This window comes from Arachis hypogaea, chromosome 19, assembly GCF_003086295.3.
Source record: "Arachis hypogaea cultivar Tifrunner chromosome 19, arahy.Tifrunner.gnm2.J5K5, whole genome shotgun sequence".
Lineage (NCBI taxonomy): Eukaryota > Viridiplantae > Streptophyta > Magnoliopsida > Fabales > Fabaceae > Arachis > Arachis hypogaea.
Genome location: NC_092054.1, coordinates 153,991,465 through 153,997,464, shown reverse-complemented (window position 1 = coordinate 153,997,464; position 6,000 = coordinate 153,991,465). Strand labels below are relative to the sequence as shown.

Sequence of the window (6,000 nt, the reverse complement as noted above, 5' to 3'; positions counted from 1 at the left end):
TGCAATTGATACAATAATTCTTGTGAGCGTATCCATCTTTGTTCTTCATTGATTTAGTGTCGGTGCTACAATACTCTCCCCGTGCTACAATTCCAAGAAAATAGGAACAAATAGACATAAATAAGGTAAGCATCAAAGTGGTCCCTGAAGTTACCCTCGAGGCTCAAAGTAATCCCTGAACTTAAAAATTTATCGAGATCGTCCCTGAAGTTGATCTCCGGTACTTATAGTGGTCCTTCCGGTGAATTTTGTCCAGCTGGCGTAACTGGAAAGCTGACCTGGCGTCGTTGGTGACACGTTAGCAGCGCAACGGCTAGCTGACGTGGCGCAGTAAACATTTTGGACTCAATTTGGTCCCTAATTTTAGGTTAAAAACCCTAACTCCCAATTGACTCTCTTCTCCTTTCTTCTCCATCGCACACGTTGTTCTCCTCTACTCTCCGTCACACTCTTCACTCTTCATTTCTCCCTTCGATCGTCATCTTTCTCTGCGTCTATTGGATTCCGTAAACGATGATGTCCCCGAACAAATTCCCGGCGGATCGAGGCTCTCCTCCTCAACCTCTAAGGTAAAATTGTATCTCAAGAGAAAAACCTAAAATTCTCCCCATTTCTCTAATATTTTGCTTTTGGATATGCACATTATGAAACGGTTATTTCTAATTTGTGGCAATATTTATTATTATTGGGTTTTATCCTGTGACAATGGAATAGGAGATTTCTGCTTTATGGTGTTTTTTAGTGCGCCAATGTTTTAGCATTTGATTGTAGTCGTTATCTTAATGTTTCAGTTGTTTTAAGAACTCGGTTGTAGCCACTGGTTCAAACTTTTTATGATGATTATTCCTACCTTACCATGTTGTCTAATATGTACTAGATTAGTTTGATTTGTGTTTGTAGTTGGCTCAGTGCTAGTATGTTACTGTGACACATTGACACAGTAGACAAGATAATAATGATAATATAAAAAAGTCTTGGGTGGTCTGGTCTTGGGAGAACAAGATAGTGGATGCTGGATTAAGAAGATTATATTGGATGTTTGGTAGGAAAATATTTAAAAATGGGCGTTTCTAACTTGTAGACAAAATTAGTAAGAAGAGCTTGGATTTAGATGGTGTGTTTCAGTGTTTGTGGATATGGTTTCTGGTAAGATACAAAGATATTGTTTGATTTATGTAGTTGATGTGGTGCAGTAGGGAAAAGCTTTATTGTACTCAGGAATTTCTGAGTCTCGTGACATTCTACTATCCCATACTGATTAGTGACTGGGTTTGTTCTTAGCGTGCTGATGATAATCTTCCGTTTGTAGACAAACAGCATTGCAAATTATTCATGTTACTGCAAATTTCATGAGGATATGGTCGATATACTCCATGTATCGCTATTTAACCCAAAGTGGAGCTTCGGTTGTTCTTTTCTTGTTTGCCTGCATAGCTCCTGCAGCAATCCTCTTTTTGATTTTGCAAAAGTCTTGGAAGGGCAAGTCACTTTCTAATACACAGGTAAATTTAACTGTTTTCATCTTAGGGCAAAGTGCTATATACAAACCAATACATTCATATCCAAAGGTTTTAGTGATATGAATAGTCCTTGACTAGTACCATTTGTTTTTCAGGTTGTGCCATCCATAATAAATGGTGCTATAATAGCACTGTATTTTGTCTTGTGGGGAAAGGGATTGAGATCATGTGGACCAGATTGGTTTTAGTATGCTTGTAGAAAATTTTAGTTTGTAAGATTAGTGTGCCATATTATTAGTCTTTAACTATGTCTTTTTACTCATGCAACATCTTGAATGAAATTCATTCGCATAGAACCCTGATAACTAATTTACAGTTTGTCATTGACCCATTGTTGTCAGCTGCCATCATTATATAGTTATTTCTTCATTATATTAGTATTGCGCATGTTGAGTGATGCTTGAAATCAGATTTTTTATTTTTTATTTATGAACTTAACATAGTTATTCTCTTTCTTACTAATTCAGAGCAATACTGTCTGAGTATTCTGGTGCTGTCCTTGGGGTACTATCTACACTGTTATATGGGAGGAGAAGAAATTTGTGGAAAAAGGTGAAACTTTCAGATTGTAACATTCATAGATATATCATACAAATGTGTCCTCATTATGCTTCCAAATGATCGTGGGTTATTGGAGCTCCTAGCTGCATTGCTAGCGCTAGCCATAACGTGTGGTTTTCGAAGATGAAGAAGACACTGAAAACTCACATCTGGTGCGACGGAGAGTATAGGAGAACAGCGTGTGCCATGGAGAAGAAAGGAGAAGAGAGTCAATTGGGGGTTAGGGTTTTTAACCTAAAATTAGGGACCAAATTGAGTCCAAAATGTTTACTGCGCCACGTCAGCTAGCCGTTGCGCTGTTAACGTGTCACCAACGACGCCAGGTCAGCTTTCCGGTTGCGCCAGCTGGACGAAATTCATCGGGAGGACCACTATGAGTACCGGAGATCAACTTCAGGGACGATTACGACTAATTTTTAACTTCAGGAATTACTTTGAGACTCGAGGGTAACTTCAGGGACTACTTTGATGCTTACCTCGACACAAATATTAGAGGGATAAGTAAACTACAAAGAAAAAAAAAACGAATTATTAAGTTGTCGTATCTTAAAATATAAGAATATTTTTATTGTTAATAAATTTAAAAATATTTTATCGATAACTTGATAATTTAGAGATATTTTTAGTGATTTACTTTGAATGGATTTAAATTAAATTAAGTATGGATTGAGTTCAATTTTTAAAAGGTGAAACTTACTTTATCTTTTATAATTTTAAAAGTATTGATTTTGATTTTAAAAAAGCTTAATTTTGATAAATTTAAAAATTATATACAATTATTTATTTAAACATTTTGATTAATTTTTAAGTAATGAATTTAAAAATAAGTTATTTTTAATAATATAATAATATACAATTAGATATTTGTATAAAATTATTTTATATTATAAATGTATGAAAATTAAATTTTTTAAAATGGTATTGACGTATTGTACAGAAGATCTAGTCTCAATCATTAGTCAATTATTAGTTATTACTATTTAACTAGAGTTACATGCTAAAGTAAGAATGATGAAATTATGTGTGCATTAAAAAATTAATCATTTATATATTAAAATATAAAATATACGTTAAAAATAAATTAAATAATATATATAAATATTTAATTATTAATTTAATAATTATTTTTTTATTTTTTGTTTGCAGATAATAATGATTGATCAATTAACTATTAGTTTGGATTGATTTATTTAAGTAAAAAATATTTTTATAAAAAATAAAATATTTTTATTAAATTTTAAATATATTTAGATGTATTTAAAAAAATAATTTTATTAAAATAAATTATTTATTTATTTTGAAAACTAACAATATTTTGTTTTAAAAAAATTAAAAGAGATATTTTTAATATTTAGAGTATTTATCTATTTTGGTTTTTAAAAAATTTCGGACCAGATATTTTAGTCTCCAACTAAAATTAATTACTTAATTGATCCTTAACAATTAGAGTGAACTACCAACTCGACTCCTGTCCATTTCGCAGAATAACAAAGTAACCCCTGACAAATAAAGCAATCCACTTCAGTCCCTGATCTATACTTTTCGTGGCACAAGACGGTCCCTATAGGTGAATCTTCGATAACTACGAACGAAAAATGCTGAGCTGTCAAGGTGAGCATGTGTTAGCTTGCTGATGTGGATGAATGCTGCAAACGTGGACACCTCAAATGGTTAGGGGACCGGGTTAATTGTCTCCATCCACGTCAACCAAAAACGTGGTCGTTTTAAGGGAAGGAATTAACAGTGATCATCAACATGGAACCAACCAAACCAATGGGTATATCCCTGGCAGGGTTCTTGGTTTCCTCAACCATAGTTGCCACCATGTCGAAGCCTGTATAAGACCAATGCACAACCGTAGCAGCATTGAACACTCCCTTCATCCCATAGGGAAGAATCGCGTTAGGTTTGAGGCTTTACCGTGAACAAATCCAACTACGATGATGAACACAATAACAAGTGTAGTGGCAATGGAGCTTAGCCAATTCAAGATTGAGGTATTCCTAGTGCTGGTCATTGCAAATAAAAAGAACGACAACAGCAATTGGATCCAGCATGTTGAATCATTCTTGGAAGAAATTCACCCGGATCCAGAAGAAATTCGGACCGTTCATGATCATACTGGCAAAATAAGAGGACCATGAACGGCCGAGGCCGGCAACGCCTACAACAGCCTCGAGGAGGATGTTTCCGGCGGCAAGGAAGGCAATGAAGTCACCAAGCTCGATGCGGAGGAAGGAGAAAGAGCCGCCGGCGACAGGAACGTCGACTGCGAACTCGGTGTAGTAGAGGGAGGAGAGGAGGGCGGAGCAACCAGAGATGGCGTAGGCGAGAATGATGGCGGGACCGATGTCGGTGCGGGCCTCCTGGCCGGTGATTACGAAGATTCTGGGGCCGACGACGGAGCTGAAAGCGAGCCAGGTGAGGTCCCAGGCGGTGAGGCAACGACGCATGGGATTCTCGCTAGCATGAGGGAGGACGTTGAGCTCGTTGTTGTCAAAGGAGCGGCTGAGGAGGCGATCCCTTAGACGGGGGCACGCGGAGGCAAGGGCGGCCCGGTAGGTGGTGAAGCTCTGGAATGAGGGCTCCAGAAAAAATTCTTGCTTACTCCACCGCCAGTAGCTCCGGATGCGGGCGTTGGGGATGGTGGAGGTGGGCGGTGGTGGCGGTTCCTCCATTCTGGCGTAGCAGTTGAGCGAAGATGGTAGAGGGAGGTCGTTTTGGTTGATGTGGATGGGGACAATTAACTCCTTGACCATTTGAGGTGTCCACTTCTGCAGCATTCATCCACATCAGCAAGCTAACACACGCTCACCGTGACAGCTTAGTGTTTTCTGTTCGTAGTTACCGAAGATTCACCTATAGGGACCGCCTTGTGTCACGGAAGTATGAGACAGGGACCGAAGTGGATTACTTTATTCATCAGGGATTGCTTTGTTATTCTACAAAATGGGCAGGGGCCGGGTTGGTAGTTCACTTTAACAATTAACTCTGTTAGTCACTTAGGTCCTTTGCTCCATCAACTCTAATGGAGGACAAAATGGTCCCTGACCTGACAACTCTAATAGAGGACAAAATGGTCTCTAACCCCCTCTATTGGAAACGATACTATTCTCCCCCAATTTTCATCATATCTCGCATAATCCGAATAGTCTAGCACTGCAACTTCAAACTACACAATGCATACTCTGCAACTTCAATGTACAAGAAGAAAAATTCTCAACTTGTTCTCAACCAATTCATACTCAGGAAATTAGTGACTATGTCTCTCAAGTACTTGTCGTCTTCGATTGATCCCATGAATCTAGAGAGCAAGTTCGATTTCTTAAGACCCGTCATCATCGTTGCCATCTCTCTCCTCCTCTGCCCCATCATCTCCATGGCCACATTATCCACCACTTTGATCACTTCATCTTCTTCACCGAACCAATGTTCAGTAATTGTTTCAGTTTCCATATGAGTGGCAACAGCGACATTACTCGCTATACTGATAGCTTGGATACGATGTCAAACTGTCTGCCAGCTTGGACTCTGGGAAAGAAGGAATGAAGCACTCAAGATCCATTCTAAATGAGAATTTGCATATGATGTCGAAAGAGAATATTCTCATGATGTCCTAATGTCCAACAATCTATATTGCGTGCTAGAGAGTGGAGAAATATGTGTCCTTTGGGTAGTTATGGAACTTGGTATGGAGGATGTGGTGGACATTATTAGGGTTGAAGTTGATGCTATTATCGAGGACATAGAGGTGATACTGTTCTCGAGGACGTGGAAGTGGATGCTTCTGGTAGGTGAAGTGCGGAGGAGGTGGGTGTACTAGTCACAGGGATTTGGAAAGTGTATGGTCTATGACATGTTGAGATAGGTGCGACACATGCGACAATTACACCATGACTTGATCTTGGAGTTGAAGAGG

General features: G+C 38.5%; 2 pseudogenes; one reads left to right on the top strand and one right to left on the bottom strand.

Annotated features, from left to right (window-relative positions):
- Positions 1-447: 447 nt before the first annotated feature.
- On the top strand, positions 448-3,241 carry LOC112779142 (uncharacterized; annotated as a pseudogene).
- Positions 3,242-3,805: 564 nt separating this feature from the next.
- On the bottom strand, positions 3,806-5,537 carry LOC112779141 (cationic amino acid transporter 8, vacuolar-like; annotated as a pseudogene).
- Between the last annotated feature and the right edge of the window lie 463 nt (positions 5,538-6,000).